This window comes from Centroberyx gerrardi, chromosome 21, assembly GCF_048128805.1.
Source record: "Centroberyx gerrardi isolate f3 chromosome 21, fCenGer3.hap1.cur.20231027, whole genome shotgun sequence".
NCBI classification, from domain to species: Eukaryota; Metazoa; Chordata; class Actinopteri; order Beryciformes; family Berycidae; genus Centroberyx; species Centroberyx gerrardi.
The window spans coordinates 1,823,743-1,843,050 of NC_136017.1; the positions used below are offsets into that span (position 1 = coordinate 1,823,743).

Genomic DNA, 19,308 nt, shown 5'->3' on the forward strand with positions numbered 1-19,308 from the left:
TTAAGAACCCAGTGCGGTTCTTAAAAGGTTCTTTTAACACTCTGTATTTCCTGCATTCTTAAAGGATTCCTTACAGCACTGTAAAGGTCCCATAGAGAACCTTTCTGAAAGGGTTCTTCACAAAACCATAAAGGTTCTCTGTGGAACTGTTTGAGCATGGTGCTATAGAGAACCTTTCTAAAGGATTTTTCACAGCACCATAAATGTTTTACGTGGAACCATTTGAGCATAGTTCTATAGAGAAACTTTCTACAAGGGTTCCTTACAGCACCATAAAGGTCCTACCTGTGTGGAACCATTTGAGCACGGTGCTATAGAGAACCTCCATAAAAGGGTTCTTTATAGAACCAAAAAGGGCTCTGATAAGGTTGAAGAACCATTTTCTGGTTCAGTGTAAAAGCCTTTATGATTCCTTTATGTTTGTTGCCTTGATGCCTTTTTTTTAATTACAAAATTGACATAAATACGTTATTGTAGGAGAGATAGATAGATAGATAGATAGATAGATAGATAGATAGATAGATAGACTTCACCTTAACAGAAGTATGAGAACTCATGAACTGAAGAGAGTAAAACCAGTTAGAACTACTATTTCTTTGCATGTTTTTGAGAATATAGCAACAAAAAAGTCATGGAAGGACATTTTGCAAGCTGAAATATCTCAACTGTAAAATCCGGTTTGGCCTTTCTGGTGTTAAATTCATCAGGTTTTCTTCTTACCGTCTCTAGCTGCTGGTCAACATCCAGACGGCGGCAGGTGGAAACATGATGGAGGCGAAGGGCTTTTCGCCTGGGGCCGAGCGACGCTATTGTCCCGGCCTGGAAAACCCGAGCTGAGCTACAAAGACAGCCTGATGGAAAGAGAGAGAGAGAGAGAGAGAGAGAGAGAGAGAGAGAGGGAGAGAGAGAGAGAGAGAGAGGGGAGAGCTTGTCAATTATTCACCAGGTTGAGGGAGGGGGTTATGAGAGCAGAGGGGAGCTTTAAGAGATTGACGCCAAACTGGGCCAGCGTCCTGAGAATTAGAAAGCCTGGCTGGATTTGACTGATTGCAGTCTGGCTGCTGCTCTCCAGGATGTGATGGAGTTGTTGTTTTTTTACCCTAAACGAAAAATAAAGGTTATTTTGGAGTCAAGAAGCTTTTTAAATGCTTTAAACTGTTTGATTAGGACATGTATTGAGAAAAAAAGCCTTTTAATTACAGTTTTGTTCTCTTCATGTACGTTCAGACGGTTGCACCACCTGACATTTTTAGACTTTGGAACAACAAAACTCTGAATCATTTGATATATGCATTTCTTTTACTTGTTTTTTTATAATTAATTTGGACACAAAAACTGCATATCAATTCCATATTTCTGTTAATTCTTTGTCTTTCCATTACTGACTATCAGTCCAGTCAGGTTCCAACAGAAAACCATGTGCATACTGTATATAAAACAGACCTATTCCTAAATTATCTTATGCGTTTGTAAATGGGATTTATATGCTACTTTCTTTTACATGTTACTTCTAAAAAAAAAAGAAGCCTACTCCCTCAATCTATACTGTTACATTTTTATATCCTACTTTTATAATTTTTGTTTTATTTAATGTGACCAACCAAGTCAAATTGGCCAATAAAACTGACTGTGATTCTGTAGAAATCTTTTCTTTCTAGCTGAGAAAAGAGAATACGAGAAAAAAAAGAAAAAAGTCATTAAGGAGTTTCGACGAGTTCAGACTTTATGATTTACATTTACATTACATTTTGCATTTTAGGCATTTAGCAGGCATTATTATTTAGAGAGACTTAGTGGCTTACAAGGAGCACAACGGGAGAATAAGATTCAATTCCTAGATCAGCAAAGATTACAAGCAACCGAAACTAAGAAGGTCAAAGGTCAAGCGTCAGGGCCTTCGTTCCCTGTGACTGTAAAACGATTACGTAAGATAAACAAAAAGAAAAGGAACAGAAATCAAGAGCTAAGGAGAGATAGAAGGGATTTTTAAAAAGTTATTTACACACAAAAAAAACGATAAATCAGAAAGGAGGGAAAAACACAGATTACGAAAACGGGATTTAAAAAAAACGGGTTTATAACAAAATCTCACCTGAAGTTCTTTCGGTTCACGCAGCCTTTCCTTTCTAAAGGACGACTAGATGATTAAAAAAAGGCATTAGCCTGAGTGGTTTTGTGAAGCGTGAAATTGACTCGCCGGGGAATAACACACCGAAAACCCAACAGAAACGACGTCTGCGAAGTCTTTCCTTCGTGGACGAATCTTTCAGAATAAAAACGCTCAGAAAGTGACGTCTGTTTTTCTCCGAGGTTCCAGCTGACAAGAGCCGGAGTCCCAGATGTCAGATAGTTTATTCTAACATGTGGGATGAAGCGGGGATGTGTTGGACTTAGATAGATGAACGGACCTGTTGGTCACAGAGAGGAAGATTACACTAATGCCGTCCAAATCCCCAACCCGGATTAACCGCTCCATTCACCGAGACAGCGGGAAGTTTGTAGCCTACTTTGCTGTGACTGTTCAGCCTGCTTTCAGCTGGAGGTTGAGGTTAGCCTCCAGGGCCGGTTTTAGCCTGCTAAATTAGGGTGGGCTGGTAGAAATAATAAGTGGGCAACTTGGGCGGTAGGTAGCCCAGAGGTTAGAGAAGCAGACTAGTAGTCCGAAGGTTGCCGGTTCAAATCCCTGGCCAGATGGCACAACAATTTGGCAAAATGACAGCTGGCAACCGGAGTCAAGATCAGATGCAAGCTCCTGCCATCGTGCCCTCAGGCCTCTCCAGCTTATGGCTGTGTGTTTGGATTGGTTAAATGCAGAAGATTAATTTCCCCATGGGGATTAATAAAGTAATATTCTATTCTATTCTAATTTATAAAGAACAATTTGAAGCAGGGAGATTGGGAGGTAGTGAAGCAGCATTTCTAAGTTTGCTGCTACCCTATGATCTGAGTCAGTGGAGGGCAGATTGATTTACCCTAAAATAAAAAAAATCCTTCATCCAGATCTTAACATAATCAACTCCATAACATTTCTTTACATTGGATGAGCTTAGTTCTCAAATAAAATTAAAACCTAATCCAGTGAGACTTCTCACCATAACCAATATTTACAAAACTAGAAGGCAGTCTTATTCAAACTCAAACTGAAAAGTGACAAAGAAAACAACTAAATCAACTAACTCAAGCCTATACTCAAACTTCAATGTAACTATATATATTTTATTTATTTTATTTAATTTACTTATTTCATTATCTATTTTATTCTATTAACTAATATTGTTATTTACATTATTTTTTGTTAATTTCATTCCTTAACATTGTCTTTCATAATCGTAATTGTGCTTTGGCAACACGTCAAATGTCATGCCAATAAAGCCTATTGAATGGGCGACTTGGAGGCGGGCTGTAGGCTGCCCACCCAATCAGAAGTTAGAAACGGTACTGGTATTTTCTGTGCTATTTTTCCATTGGCTGAACAAAAAAAAAAACGTTTTCTTAACTTTTGATTGGGTGGGCAAGACGCACGTTTGCCCATAGCTACCGCCAGCCTTGTTAGCCTCGCTGCTGTTTCTGTTCTGGACGGATAGATAGATAGATAGATAGAGAGATAGATAGATAGATAGAGAGATAGAGAGATAGAGAGATAATAGACTTCACACTAGAAAGGCCAATGGATTTTGGGATGTACAGAAGTTCAAGAAATCATGAACTGGGTCAATTCTTGGTTTCCTGAAGTCATGACATTGATAACATTTACTATCAAGTGCAATTGAAGAGTTTTGTAGATAGATAGATAGATAGATAGATAGATAGATAGATAGAGAGATAGATAGATAGATAGATAGATAGATAGATAGATAGATAGATAGACTTCACACTAGAAAGGCCAGTGGATTTTGGGGTCTAACAGAAGTTCGAGAACTCATGAACTGAAGAGAGTAAAACCAGGTTGAACTACCATTTTCAGGCATGATTTCAAGAATATAACAACAGAAATTCATGGAAGGACATTTTGAAAGCTGAAATATCTCAACTGTAAAATCCAGTTTGGCCTTTATGGTGTTAAATTCATCAGGTTTTTGTCTTACCGGCTGTTTCCTTAAGTCATAATAACATGGGCAACATTTACTATCAAGTGCAATTGAAGAGTTTTGTTCCAAACTTCTAGATATCCATGTTGGGAAAACCTAGAGCTGGTTTTCTTTGGTCCGAACCACAGTGGTTTTTGTTTTTGGTTCATTTAGTTTCACACTGACCAATTACAAGGGAACCAGGGCTTGTAAACAAAAGTCACCTGACTCACAAGTAGCTTGTTTATTGGACAGAGTTTTAACTTGTCATCCAGCTGGGGAGCGAGGGACTTGTCTGCGCTCTTTGCCATAGTTCACCATCTCTGGTCTTCATACCAGGTCAGAACACATGAAGAAGAAGTTGAATATGAGCGTCAGTCCAGACTGCAGTTTGCCCTCAGTTCATATTGTTAATCTAGGCTTTCCAAGCAAGAGGAACTGCTGTCTATCAGATGTCAACACCCATCCTTATATCCATAAAACCATATGGATCAACGGTCGAACAACATACTCATAAAACCAGATGTTTTGGGGTCGTTTCTTAGACTCCTGGATCTCGTCCCTCCACTCTTCAGATTTTGTGGGGCGATTCAGAGAGTCTGGTATTTCCCTCGTCAACGGCTTGTTCTCGCTCTGAGAAACAATCCAGCCAATCAGAGCCTTTGTGTGCGGGACTTAAGTTTGAACCGTAACATTTGTTGAAATCACCTCCTTAACCAACAGATTGTCTTTGCAAAGATGATATTTTTGTCAAAAACGACCAACCAGGTGACACCAGAGTTCAAATGGAATTGTTCTCACCTGGACAGAGCGTTCGACTCAACCGGTCCGAACATGCTTGCTGTGAACACACCCTTAGTTCATCATTCAATATTTCTAAAATGAAGAGAATTGATTCTATAAAAGTGTCTCATTTCATTAAACAATGCGTTTAGTCACCTACTGTGCCTTAAAAAGTTCAATCATTTGCTTTAATGTTGTGTTGGCAATCATTTAGTCGACCAAGGACTCAAAGTGACCGTCCTTGAGATCCTTGTTTTTGTTATTCAGTCTCCATCTTTGTCCCTCAGCCTCACTGTGGTGTTCCTGCACTGCACTTCCCACAGATCACCTGTCAATCAAACAGTGTGGGCGGAGCTTGGATTTTCTGTTGCTGCAGGTTGAGTTTCTCTTTTCTCTGTCTGTTCAGCCATGGTGGCTATCACTGCTCATGCTAACTACCCAGTTCTTCTTCTTCTGTTGATTCCAAACAAACCAGAAACGTAAAACGCATCACTTCCTGTGTTCCAGAGGATTTTTCCCAGGAAAGAGCTACCAGACACCGGCTGTTTAGAACAGACATAGGTTGAATCACTGTTGTGTTAGAGCAGGCAGATAAAAGACATTTATTTTGATAAAAACGTTGTAGATTATTACTTTAAATTCCCTACTGTCCTTTAAAAAATACCATTTGTTTCCATTTTGCGCTCTTAATCATTTTGTGAAAGCAGAAGGTTCATAGTCTTCACTTCTTTCTTCCAGACAGGAGGAGTGGAAGCGATGAGCGGGTCAAAGGTCACTACTGTACTTTTCATACGATGCGTTCAGGTGAGATCAGGTTTCTGCAGGTTCCAGTTTCATCGCAGCCTCTGAGCTGACCTGGATAACGGTGATGTAACTACAGTAACAGCCGCTGGAAACTACTGTGTCACTTCACTTGATTAATGCAAGAGAACGCTGCTGTCAGATGAAAAAGTTCTCCAAAATGTCAACTTTTATAGTCATAGTAAACAGTATTTTTCAAAACCAGAGTTACAAGGTGCTTCACAACAGGGAACAAGTGCAAGGAATAAAACATGTAGTGCAAAAATAAAAATTGTAAACTGTAACTGTAAAGTACTGTAAAAAGAGAGCAGGGATTACAGTAAAACAGTCTGGGATTATCAGCATGTTCTGACCGCTTTAAACATGATGATACAGCAGGAAAAACGCTCTTTCTTTCTTTCTTTCTTTCTTTCTTTCTTTCTTTTTCCTCATTTTCATCTGTTGCATTATTTTTCTTTAAGCATGACTATACAGCAGGGAAAACACTTTCTTTCTTTCTTTCTTTCTTTCTTTCTTTCTTTCCCTTACTTTCATATTTAACTATTTTTCTTCCCTTCCTTGTTTCCTCTCCCTTTCTTTCTCCTTTCGCCATCTGTACAATCTTGCTTTCACCTGCTAACATTTATGCTAACTTTTACATTTTTATTTTTGTACTGATTTTTACACATTGTGCTGTTGTTGTATTTGCTGTCTTTTATTTCGTTTCTCTCCCCTTTTCTTTGTTTTTGTTTGTTTGTTTGTTTCTTTCTTGCTTTCCCTTTGTCATTTCTCTTTTTCTCTTTTTTCCTATTCAAGCTTCAATATAAATATTTTTGGACTGAAGCTGTTGATAGCTGATATTTTGTGCCGATATTCATGGCAAAATATTTCTGTGGCAAAAATTCCCCAAAAATTAAAAATTAAATGGACAATTTCAGCCTTGTGTATCAGTTTGTCTCACCTTGATGTGTACTGTAATAGGTGAGCTTGTTGTGATGTCATAATCAGTCTGACCTACTGTGTTAATATTGTAGTTTTTACACAGACCAGCAGAGGGCGAAACATGCCTGCTTAAAATACAAGTCTACTGTACAAAAGTAAAGTATGTACAATAATAATTTGATTGATTCCTCTATTGTAGGGAAATTATCTTCTTTCTTTCCCCTTCAACAGGGAGGTCAGAGGTCAAAGTAGCAGTAGCAGTAGTAGTATTAGTAGTACTTGAAGTAGTAGTATTTAATGTCCTCCTTCACACACTTCGTCTTCATCATCATCAAGGATTAGCTCCTCACATGTCATAATTAGTTGTGAGTGGCACATACACACACACACACACACACACACACACACACACACACACACACACACACCTCATTCAGCCGCAGGATAATCCTATAATTGCGGCTCATTAGACAGACTGAGTGTGGACAGATCCCGCCCATCAGCTGTCAGTCACCCAGAGCTGTCAATCAAAGCTGTTGTCAGCCTGTCACTCACACGCTGACTAATAAAGTCAAGTCAAATTTATTAATAAAACACAAACAGGTTTGACACCAAGTGGATTTACAGAGCAATGAAGAACAGAAACACAAGACAGACGTGTGTGTGTGTGTGTGTGTGTGTGTGTGTGTGTGTGTGTGTACGCATCTGACTGCATGTGTATGTGTATGTGCGAGTTCATGTGTGTGTGTGAATGCTTGAAAGTGTAGGTATGCGAATATGTGGGTGTTTACACATCTGTGTTTGTGTGTGTGTGTGTGTGTGTGTGTGTGTGTGTGTATATATTATATGTGTGCATTCATGTTTGTGTGTGTGTGTGTGTGTGTGTGTGTGTGCGTGTCTCTGACTGCATGTGTCAATCTATATGCAAGTGTGTGTATGTTTACATGTCTGAGTGTGCGACTGTGTGTGTGTGTGTATGAATTAACGTGTTTGGATGCGAGCGGCTGGGTGTGAGTATTCACCTTCATGTGTGATGTGTGTGTGTGTGTGTGTGTGTGTGTGTGTGTGTGTGGCGGAGGTGTTAATGAGATGCAACATGGCAGCTCTCACTTCCAGACAGGAAGCGCCTGCAGAAGGTCGGCAGGTCAGGAAAACACGGAGCGAGGCCGGCTGGAACAGACTGTCCGTGCCTCCGCAGGGGCCTCAATCAGGTCCTCAGACGTGGCGGACAGAGACCGCCGCTCCGGAGACGGCGGGGAGTTTTATATTTTATATTTTAGGCGTTGACTGTCTGAGGAACTGATGACGGTTAATTCAGTATTATCCTTAAAGGTCAATATGATGTAAAGCAGGACTCCCTCTCCTCTGTGATGATAAAGGAGTTGGATGTGTATCTAAACATGGTGAAAGTATCAAAACTAAATCCACACAATCCATATTAGAAAAGCGAGCCTCTAAACGAGCCGTTTGGACTTCCGTAACTTTGTGACGTCACAAAGGTTCGCTCATTATCATTTCTGTAAGAAATAATAGACTAACAAAGTGTTTTTTTCAAAGCGGTCGAGCGGTCGTCATCGTTTATTACCGGAGAGTTTTCCCTACCTGTAGCCGCCGGGCCGCGGCGTCTCACGTTTCACTCTGGAAACGGGTTGTTTGTTTTACGTTAATAATTTGTTTATTCATTTATTTATTTATCTCTTTTTTTGTTTGTGGTTTGTTCTGTCTTGTTTTCGTAGTTTGGTAACTGTTTGGTTTTGATTGTCTTTTTGTGTCTGTGTGACGTTTGTATTATGTTATCTGTAAAATATAAATAAAATGATTGGAAAAAAAACAAACAAAACAAAACACCGTAAACATTAGCTAGTAAACCAAATAACAAATTACTGTCAGGTTTGAAACTCAAATGTCTGTCATGTAATTGAATGAAACTCTGTGACGTTTCCTCCCTGTTGAGTGTGAAGCCATTCCTCTGAATAAACATCACCGGCGCTGTCATCATCATCATCACCGCCGTCGCCGCGGGCGTCAGCGTCGTCACGGCGACCGTTATCACCTCCATCATCACGTCAGCATCATCAGAATCGTTTCATCTGATTTTTACTGACGTGAGTTCAACACTTCGGCTTCGTCTGCCCTCCTGCATCCAAATCTCTCTGCAGCTTACTGTTCTATTGAGGGATTAGATTCTAGATTCTATTCTATTCAGATTACACTATCATCATCATCCTCATCTTCATCATAATCATCTTAAAGGACAATTCCAGCGTGATTGGAGTTTTTTGATCATTTATTTTTTAAGTTTTCCATCTATTTAATGTTAATTCAGGTAACAGTTTTTACCTGCTGCACCACATTCAGGAATCTGGTTTCGCATTAATTAGTGTGTGTGTGTGTGTGTGTGAGTGTGTGTGTGTGTGTGTGTGTGTGTGTGTGTGTGTGTTTTGGTTCAGGCTGTCTGTCTGCTAAAAGCTGCAGCTCTCTAACCCAGATGACCAGTCAACCTGACAGCTGAGGGCAGCACACACTCTTATGGGACAGGAAATGGGGCAAAAGTGTGTGTGTGTGTGTGTGTGTGTGTGTGTGTGTGTGTGTGTGTGTGTACGGCTTATGTACAAACACAAAGCATGTGTGTGTCTGCACGTGCACGTTTACTTTTGTGTGTGTACATGTGAACACTGTATGTGCGCATCCATGTGTGCACTTAGACTTCACATTTGCTAGTGCACGTTCTCACAATTAGAGTGAATGTGTGTGTGTGTGTGTGTGTGTGTGTGTGTGTGTGTGTGTGTGTGTGCAGGGAAGCAGCCTGGGGCAGAATGGGCGAAAAAAGGTCAGCGACGGTCTGATTCATACACAAATATTTACATTGGTAGATCTGGAGGGAAGAAGTGACTCAGAGAGAGAGAGGGAGAGAGAGAGAGAGAGGGAGAGGGAGAGAGAGGGAGAGAGAGAGAGAGAGAGAGAATAATGACAGTGATACTACTACTACTACAACTTTTACTACTACTACTGCTCCTGTCTTTTAAAGCAAATCTTTGTGGATTTTGCTGTAGTTGAGTTGAGTGACATGACATCACACATACTGGAGAGAGTAAAACTATTTCACTTCATATTAAAGGTTGTGTATGTCTGGATTTTGCCAAGGGAAGGCTGTCCAGAACTGTCAAGTCCTGAGAACGTTAATGTTAGCATGGAGCTACTGTCACTCAACATAGTGTATGCTAAAGTGTTAGCACGGCGCTACTGTCACTCAACATAGTGGATGCTAAAGCGTTAGCATGGCGCTACTGTCACTCAACATAGTGGATGCTAAAGTGTTAGCATGGAGCTAAAGGAGGGACAGGTGCAGCAGGGGTTCAGTGTGTCACTTCAGCAGGTCAAGTGTCTGTTTCGGGGATCAAACCTGTGACTCTCTCTCTCTCTTCCTCTCTCTCTCTCTCTTCCTCTCTCTTTCTCTCTCCCTCTCTCTCTCTCTCTCTCTCTCTCTCCTCCTCTCTCTCTCTCTGATGTATGTGAACAATTTCTTGTCTTTATGGAACTGGTATCTGTTACTGAGTCTGACCAAAGTGCAACACCTTACACTTTAAGTGTGTGTGTGTGTGTGCGTGTGTGTGTGGTTAAAGTGAATGTGTTGTCCAGTCGAGTGAGCATAGAGAGAGAGAGAGAGAGAGAGAGAGAGAGAGAGAGAGAGAGAGAGAACTTCCAGACAAAACCACAGTCAATAAAGAAAACACCTCCGGGGCACAGGGGGGGACGAGGTGTGTGTGTGTGTGTGTGTGTGTGTGTGTGTGTGTGTGTGTGTGTGTGTGTGTGTTCGAGTGAGATTGACAAAGTGTGTGTGAGTGAAATTGAGTGAGATTGAGATAGTGTGTGCGTGTGTGTTTGAGGTGGTTCTCTCTCTCTCTCTCTCTCTCTCTCTCTCTCTCTCTCTCTCTCTCTCACACACACACACACACACACACACACACACACACACACACAGTCCCAGTAGTCTCTGGTTGTCAGTGTGGATCCATCACACCAACAGGAGGCAGGTCATGACCGCCAGACCAACACTACACTCCTCCTCCTCTTCTTCTCTCCTCTTTCTCTTCATCCTCCTGCTCCTCCTCTTTCCTTCTTCTCTCCTCCTTTCCTTCCTTTCCTCCTTTTTCCTCTTCTTCTCTGGTCTTCTTTCCTCCCCTCCTCCTCTTCCTCCTCCTCCTCCTCTTCCTCTCCATTCCTTCTCTCCTCTGCTTTTGTCTCCTCTCTCTTTTCATCTTCTATCCTCCTCTTCATCTCTTTCCTTCCTCTCATCTTTTTCCACTCCTCTTTTTCTCTTATTCTCTGGTCTTCTTTCCTCCTCCTCTTCATCATCCTCTTCCTTCTCCATCTCCTCGTCTCCTTTCTTTCTTCCCATCTCCTCCCCTCCATTCCTCTCTTCTGTCCTTGGCTTTTGTGTCCTCTCTCCTCCCACCTCCTCTCCTCCTCTTCCTCTCCTCTTTCATCCTCCCTTCCCTCCTCTCCTTTCCCTTCATCTTCCCTCCTCTCCTCCCCTTTTCTCCTCCTCTCTTCTTAACTCCTCTCCTCTAATTTCCTCTCTTCTCTCCTATGCTTTCATCTCCTCCCTCCTTTGTTCCTCTCCTCCTCCCTTATCTCACCTCCTTTCTCTCCTCTGTCTTCTATTCTCTCTCATATCCTCCTCTCCTCCTTTCCTCTCTTTTCTCTTCTCTCCTCCCACTGCTTCTCCTCCTCTTCTCTCCTTTTCTCTGCGTTCCTCTTTTCTCTTCCTTCCCCTCCTTTCCTCTTTGCTTTTACCTCACTTCCTCTTTTCTCCTCCTTTCCTCTCCTCTGTCCTCATCTCCTCTCCTTTACTTTTACCTCACTTCCTTGTTCATCCTCTACTTCTTATCTCCTCTCCTCTTTTCCTTCCTCCTCTCCTCTCCTCTCTCCTGCCACGTTTTCTTCTCTCCTCTCCTCTATTCCTTCTTCCTCTCCTAGTCTCCTCTCCTCCTCCTTTCTCCTTGCAGACTTTTCTCATTGAGTTTTAGTATCTGGGTCAAGGTGAGTAACACAATGAACCACACACATACACACACACACACACACACACACACACATGCTCAGTGTGATTGCCCCTTGAGACATCAGGTCGCTCTGAGCTTCATCAGGTTAAAACCACAGCAACCAAATGAATCAACTGAGTTATTCATGATTCAAATGTTAAAAAGAAGAAGAAGAAGAAGAAGAAGAAGAAGAAGAAGAAGAAATTTGATGTAAACAGAGAAATCCAAACTGGTCAGAATGGGTAAAGACTCCATGACAAGGGAAAACAATCCAGTCATTTCCCATTTATTGCCTCCATTCAATATTCAATAATCCACAGAGTCTGCAGTGAAAATCAGTGAAAAACAGAATCTGAAATCAATAATCAATAAACCCTCTAAATCAATCTGACAATAAACTATGGATCAAAAGGCATGTGACAGGATTTCAGGATTTGTTCCCACTTACAGAATTTGAAATTACAGAATTTTTTTCTCAAAGTACAGATGAAGCTGACATGGTTGGTAAATCCTGGTCATACCATTGATTGATTGATTGATTGATTGATTCACTTATTGATTTGATCTGTTCTCCTGTGATGTCGGAGTATAAATGTGAGGGACTTCTGTGGTGGTGGTGGTGGTGGTGGTGGGGGGGGGGGTCATGTTGATTTTTCATATGATGGAAGAAAGAAAAAATAATAAGAAAATATTTGGTCACAAAAAAAGAGAACAGAATTACAGGACAATTCCAGCAGCATCAATATTTGATGACCTCTCCACCCGCCTCAGCTGCTGGGGCGAAGAAAACGAACGCGCTGATCCAAGCGGGTTTGGCATGTGGAGACAGAGGACGAGGTAACCGGTGGAGGGGGGGGTGGCCGGGGGTTAAAGGTCAAACCGTGCAGGAGAGCGGCTCAGCTGAGTGTTTTCCTGTCAAACTAATTCACTAAATAAAACAGAAAAACAGAAACCAGACGATCAGAAACACTTCAGTTCCCATGTGCAATAAATAGAAAATATTAGAGCTTACTTCCACTTTCTGCTTGTAAACAAAGCAAGTTAAAGCCAACAGGTCAACCGAGTTAAAAATGTTAGTTTTCTTACCAGATATTTCCAATGCATGTCCAGTATAATCCACACTGCCTTTATTACAACGTCCAGTTTCTCCACCGGCACTTTCACCTTCTCCATATTTGCTGTTGCTATGGGAAACGGCCAGCGTCTCCTTCATTGCGATTGGTCGGCTGAGAAAAAAACAATTCACGTCACCCGGCGCTTTTCTGAAAAAATTCTCAACTTTTGAAAGTGCTCCGCTCTGACGAAAAAAACGCAAAAAAACTCAGTGAGGTGTCGCTCTCCTGTTTGAAGACTTGGCGGCTCGGTGTTGCTGGCGCCGACCCACAATGCCCGGCGGCTGTGGTTGTCATGACGCCAGCAGGCCTCCTGCTGAGCGCCGCAACATGTCAGCTTATATCACCTCCTGTCTGCTGGACACTGCAGAGGACTGAAACTTCTATTCTATTCTATTCTATTCTACTCTATTCTATTCTATTATTCTACACTCTACTATATTGTATTTTGATCTATTCCACTGTGCTACACTTAGCCAAACTCTATTCTACTGTAGTCTACTCTATTCTAGTCTATTCTAGTTTAGTCTATTCCACTGTACTACACTATATTGCATTTTACTCTATTCTATTCTATTATTGTACAGTCTAAATATTGTATTTTACTATATTCCACTGTGCTACACTTTATAACACTTTACTTAACTATACTCTATTCTATTCCTTTCTATTCTATGCCACTGAGCTACAATTTACTACAATTTAGCTCACTATACTACACTCTACTCTATTCTATTCTAGACTATTCCACTGTGCTCTACTATATTGTATTTTTTTCTAAGCCACTATGCTACACTCTATCACTCTAATACACTCTATTATTCTATTCGATTCACTGTACTACCCATTACTACATTCTATTATTTTCTTATACAGCCCACTACTTCCTGTTCTACTGTATTTATTTATTTACTGTATCAGTGCTGGTTGTAACACAACGTAAAGTGTTAGAGTAAAGTTTTTTAAAAGTAAGTAGAAAAAAGTGAAAATGAAATAAAGGAACCTTTTACTTTTAACAGTAATTCTCTCCAACATCGCTCTATTCTACTAGACTCTATTCTGTTCAGTTCTAGTCTATTGTGTTCTATCCTGCTCTGTTCTTTTCCACTCTACTGCACTCTATTCTGCTCTGAGATTGATTGGTACTGAAGTCACCCAGGGGAAAAATTAAATTGTTTTTCTTCAGTTGTCCCGTTAGCGGTGTTAGCGATCCTAATGGCAATCAAATTAACAGCTAGCTGCATCGGCTAATTAGCAGCCAGCAGGGATTATGTCATTCTGAGGACAGTGAGGCATCCTGGGAAACAGAATAGTCAGTTAAATCGACCTGGAAAAGCAATAAACAGAATCAGGAAGTACAATAAATGTACACAAATTTGTTTTGGAAGCAAATTACTTTACAGACAGCAAACTGTACATGTCACTCTACATATAGCCTAGAGGCTTTGTAGTTTTATCTCCAACCTGCTCCCAGCAGCCAGCTGTGTCTCCATGATGGAGGAACATGTAGAATTGTGTTAGTTAATAAAGTGTAAATCTGTATGAAGCAGCTAGAAGCAGAGAGCAGCTGAGTCAGCTTGTTGTGGTGTGGCTGTAGATCCATTCAGTAACGTTCTCAGTAAAAGTGAATAGTGTGATAAGGTGGATTTGGTTACTGTGACACAGTAAACTGTCTTGTCTTTAGCCCTAGTCTCTACTCCAAAACACTCTGAGTTGTAGCTTGAGAAGAGTCAGCTCAGTTAACCTGAACAAACTGTTAGCTTTCTTCCTGCTTTCCTCCATTATTGTTGCTGCTGTGACTTCCTGCTCTGCGGCCGCTCGCCTCACCTTGACGGACACAACCGGCTCACCGCTGGCTCCGCCCACAAGACACGCCCACAGGAAATGGTTTACACCCCAAAACACTCCAACATCACTGAAAAGACAATTTCAGGCAAACAGGGGATTTAGACCTGAACACAGACTGATAATGTAGAAGATATAGGCTAATATTTTTATTGGTATTTTAATGTAAAAAAAAAAGTGACATATTGCAGCTTTAAGGACACAAAAAGCCTCGTCTCCAACACACACCTGGATATTTTGATCGGTGTTTGGCCCCGTTACTCTGAGCTGTCACTCAAACCACACCGGCACCCTGCTGCCCTTGTATCCGTACAGTACACTTTCATCTGTGCGTCATGCTGAGGATGAAGACACAAAGTAAAGGTCAGGACAGAAAGGCTTCCTGGTCGCTGACATGCTGCCTCTCCATCGTCCTCTGGAGATTTACTGACATTTTACACGACAGTGCAAAACGTGCAAGTAGTATTCAAACTTAATTCAGATGATGACCAAACTGTGTTTTATACAGTAGTACATAAATAACAGTATCTATAACAACGTATGTACAAATGTATGTAAGTATTAGTAAGTAGTAGTATTATAACCAATGAAACCTGAATGTGTATTTCTACTCGTCAATTCAACTTTTCCCCTCGATCTCGTGTCCTTGAAACCTTGTGATCGACCGCAGCAGTGTGAGTGATGACGCATTGATGTTTCCATCTTAAACCAGCAATAAGTGATATCAGACCTTCTAACCAATTAAAAAACTTCCCTCTCTGTTTAAAAGTGGCGCTCTTCCCCTCCCATTCCTGGAAATTTTCTCATAATGGCAGAATCGATGAAGCGAACGAGTAAACTTGTTGATGATGTAGTAAACTTGTTAAACTAGTAAATTTGTTAAACTAGTAAACTTGTTAAACTACTACATTTTTAATTTAGTAAATTTGTTAATCTAGGAGGCGAAACTTGTTAAACTAGTAACTTTGTTAATCTAGTAAATTTGTTAATATAGCAGGCTAAATTGTTAATCTAGTAAATGTGTTCATCTAGTAGGCTAATCTTGTTAAACTAGTAAATTTGTTAATCTAGTAAATTTGTTAATATAGCAGGCTAAATTGTTAAAGTAGTAAATGTGTTCATCTAGTAGGCTAATCTTGTTAAACTAGTAAATTTGTTAATCTAGGCTCAACTTGTTAAAGTAGTAAACTCATTAAGATAGTTAACTTGTTAAACTAGCTAACTCGTTAAACTAGTAAACTGTTAAACTAGTGAACTTGCTACCTGCCTCTTCACTTGTCATTGTGGGACATGTGACCTTCAGCAGGAGAGAGATCTGTCAAAGTGAGACTGGTAACCGGTGACACTTCTCCGTAGTTTCGGTTAGCTTGGCTGTTAGCCTTTATGCACGCTGCTTTGTAATGTTTGTCCCTGGCTGGCCTCCGTAGTGCAGTGGAGGGAGAAGTGGCTTTGCTGTGAGTTAATTTACAAATGTGTCGCTGTTTTTGTCTCCCTCTAGTGGTCAGAAAAAAATGCATATTGCACCTTTAAGGTTTCTAGTTTTTTACACAAATACCACAAAAAATGCCCAAAATAATTCTGAATACTTAATATTTTTTACATAAAAATGGTCAAATTTGAGAATTTTGATTATTAGCACAAAATATCAATCCAAAAAAATATCAACTATCATCCTTTACATAGCCGGTTCTCCCTATAGGCTGAATAGGCTCCTTTAATGAATTTTTTATACTTTTGAAAAAATACAAAAATCTTACCGTTCTTATTGGATACATTACATGCCAGTCATCATAAAACCAATCAAAAGCACTGATTCAGGGAAGGCCCACACCCAGCAAGAGATGGATCTTATTGGCTGAGGCCCTTGAAAGTCTTCATTTTAAGCTCATGTCCAAGTGGAGAGAGACACATTCACCTTTGTATTTGTTATAGTTTAATTTGATATTCATGTGCTGTATCTTATAACATGTAATAAACATACAATGCTTTAAATACTACATTTTTATTCAGTCTTTATTGTTTGATGGTGGGTAGGATTTGTCTGAAATGGGGCCTCCATAGAAAATTTGCCTAGGGCCTCCAGCTGTTTAGAGCCGGCTCTGGTCCATTAAAAAAAAAAACCACATTGGTCGAACCCCTTTTCAAACCAAGAACACTTATTTCTGTCAGTATTAACATTATCTAAGCAGCCTGGGCGTTTCGGCAGCGCTGCAGGAAACCTGGATCTGGGTTAGGTTGGGGGGGGTTCATCCCTAAAAGCCTCCCTGCCTGTTCACACTAGCCATTAGCCCGCTCTTTAAACCTTTATGACAGCTTACACTGCGCTCTGCAGGCTCGTCTCGACGTTTCTGTGTCAGTCTGCAGAGAGAAGCAGCAAGCTGCAGACCAGCGGCCTTCACATCAACACACCACACACTGCAGAACATCCAACACACCACACACTGCAGAACATCCAACACACCACACACTGCTGCAGAACATCCAACACACCACACACTGCAGAACATCCAACACACCACACACTGCAGAACATCCAACACACCACACACTGCAGAACATCCAACACACCACACACTGCTGCAGAACATCCAACACACCACACACTGCAGAACATCCAACACACAACACACTGCAGAACATCCAACACAACACACACTGCAGAACATCCAACACATCACACACTGCAGAACATCCAACACACCACACACTGCTGCAGAACATCCAACACACCACACACTGCAGAACATCCAACACACCACACACTGCTGCAGAACATCCAACACACCACACACTGCAGAACATCCAACACACCACACACTGCAGAACATCCAACACACCACACACTGCAGAACATCCAACACAACACACACTGCTGCAGAACATCCAACACACCACACACTGCAGAACATCCAACACACCACACACTGCAGAACATCCAACACAACACACACTGCTGCAGAACATCCAACACACCACACACTGCAGAACATCCAACACACCACACACTGCAGAACATGCAACACACCACACACTGCAGAACATCCAACACACCACACACTGCAGAACATCCAACACACCACACACTGCAGAACATCCAACACACCACACACTGCAGAACATCCAACACACCACACACTGCTGCAGAACATCCAACACACCACACACTGCAGAACATCAAACACACCACACACTGCAGAACATCCAACACACCACACACTGCTGCAGAGCATCCAACATACCACACACTGCAGAACATCCAACACACCACACACTGCAGAACATCCAACACACCACACACTGCAGAACATCCAACACACCACACACTGCAGAACATCCAACACACCACACACTGCAGAACATCCAACACACCACACACTGCTGCAGAGCATCCAACACATCACACACTGCAGAACATCCAACACACCACACACTGCAGAACATCCAACACACCACACACTGCAGAACATCCAACACACCACACACTGCAGAACATCCAACACACCACACACTGCTGCAGAACATCCAACACACCACACACTGCAGAACATCCAACACACCACACACTGCAGAACATCCAACACACCACACACTGCAGAACATCCAACACACCACACACTGCTGCAGAGCATCCAACACACCACACACTGCTGCAGAGCATCCAACACATCACACACTGCAGAACATCCAACACACCACACACTGCAGAACATCCAACACACCACACACTGCAGAACATCCAACACACCACACACTGCAGAACATCCAACACACCACACACTGCAGAACATCCAACACACAGAAATACGACTGAATTTAGCGAGTTTCCTCTGGCAGGACGACGAGTCAAACCGAGGTCGAGGCTGAAGACCAAAACTGACCGGACACTTTGACTTTGGAAAATATTGTCGAAATCCCCTTCATCTTTAAAATCGCGCCCTTCTTCTTCGTATTATTATAATTTTTTTAATAATCTATTTGTTTTAATGTAAACAATGTCAAGAACATATTCACTACATACAATCATATCCCCCCCCCCCCCCCCCCCTTCCCTGTGTTACATTACATGATAATGGAAATAATAAATGAAAACAATAAAATCAAGTTGTAGTCATATCAAAGCAAAATCAGTTACATATAAGTACTAGAAAATAATAATAATGATAATGATAATGATAATGATAATGATAACAATAATAATAATAATAATAAAATAAAAATAAATAAATAAATAAATCAAAAATGCAAGTAACATCAAGTCCATGGGTAGTAATTGTGGGAAACTAAATTGGGAAAATAAAAATAGTGGTAACAACATGTAATGCAAAACAAAGTAATAAAAGTGTATAGTTATCTGAAGTTATTATGCTAATGAGCTATACAATACAGTAATATAGTAGTAGAGGTATTATTCCAAGTATCAGTGGGATTAAAATCGCTGCATAAAACACATTTTGCCTCACAGAGTTTCGTAAAAGTTGTTTCTTTTTCGTATCTTTTTCATTCCTGCTGCATTTTCCGGTTTTATTCTTTTCTAATCTTCACTTCTGACTTCCTTCTTTCTTATCGACTTTATTTATTCATGTTTTATTGCCTGTTAAAACACTTTGTAACTTTGCTTTTTCGTTGAAAAGCGCCGTACAAACAAAAGCTCATTTTTATTATTTATTATTGATTTTCCTGTGTCTTTTTTATCAGTGAGGAGTCTGTTCTGCGGCGAGGAAGGAGAGGAGAGGA

At 41.0% G+C, this 19,308-nt stretch overlaps 1 protein-coding gene across 1 annotated transcript in view; it reads left to right on the forward strand.

Moving 5' to 3' along the window:
• The window catches only part of LOC139929922 (uncharacterized), a 451,831-nt gene that overhangs the window by 106,206 nt on the left and 326,317 nt on the right, over window positions 1-19,308 (forward strand). The gene's annotated exons all lie outside the window — the stretch shown is intronic.